We start from the raw sequence: 868 nt of genomic DNA on the forward strand, positions 1-868 counted from the left end.
TCTAGGCCACCGTGTGTGACACTGTGTTTCGTTGTGAAAGCGAAACTACTTTGTTTGGCCTTCCAAAAATGGACACGACTAGAAATCAGTGGTTAAGTTGTATTTACAACACTGTTCCAGAACCTTCAACCCAAATATTCAGATGTGTGCAGCACATTTTATGGAGGACTGTTTACTAGATTTGACAATACGAATATCGATACAGCTGTCCCTGTATTGATGTCACGGCACGTGCGCTGCAGTGGACCGCGCTTAATTTAAATACAAGAGCAGCGTTTAAATTATTTCTAAAAAAAATAATGAATAGAGCATAATATATAGGCTACAACAAGGTTTAATCTGGCCGCAGACAGAGGAACACAACCGGGGTTGCCTGATATAAAGCGACGTAATCCCCAAAACGGAGCTTCCCACTTGCGCAATAAGGAAATATCTGCTAAGTGTGTTACTTGTTTTTGTCAACCTGGCAACCATGTGCACGCGCGATCTCTCCCAATATTCTATTCTCAGAAAACAGAAAAGTGTCAAGTGTTCATTTATGAGAGAGAGAGAGAGGCTGTGTATGTATAAATTACCAACGTTTTACGTTTTGCCTCTATTAACAGTGAAGCTGTGGCTTTAGAAACGATGATGTTACCAGCTCCTTGTTGAGAAAATAATGTAGCTCTTCAGCGATTAAGCTATTTTATTGATAAAATTGCGGGGCAGCGCTAAAAAGAACGTCCGTGCGCTAGGGGTGTGCGATATTGACAAATTATATCTCGATATTTTATGGGATATTTTGCTGAGTGTGTTATTGTGCTGGTACCTTAAGGACTGCCGAAGACAGCTGACTCCTAATGTTTTTAATATTCTTCATATTCTGTGT

At 40.3% G+C, this 868-nt stretch overlaps 1 protein-coding gene across 1 annotated transcript in view; it reads left to right on the forward strand.

The window, feature by feature from the left end:
• The window catches only part of LOC107692397 (phosphatidylinositol 3-kinase regulatory subunit gamma-like), a 169,851-nt gene that overhangs the window by 156,640 nt on the left and 12,343 nt on the right, over positions 1-868 (forward strand). The window lies entirely within an intron of this gene.

Source organism: Sinocyclocheilus anshuiensis, unplaced genomic scaffold (assembly GCF_001515605.1).
Source record: "Sinocyclocheilus anshuiensis isolate Anshui unplaced genomic scaffold, SAMN03320099.WGS_v1.1 scaffold70, whole genome shotgun sequence".
Classification (NCBI taxonomy): domain Eukaryota; kingdom Metazoa; phylum Chordata; class Actinopteri; order Cypriniformes; family Cyprinidae; genus Sinocyclocheilus; species Sinocyclocheilus anshuiensis.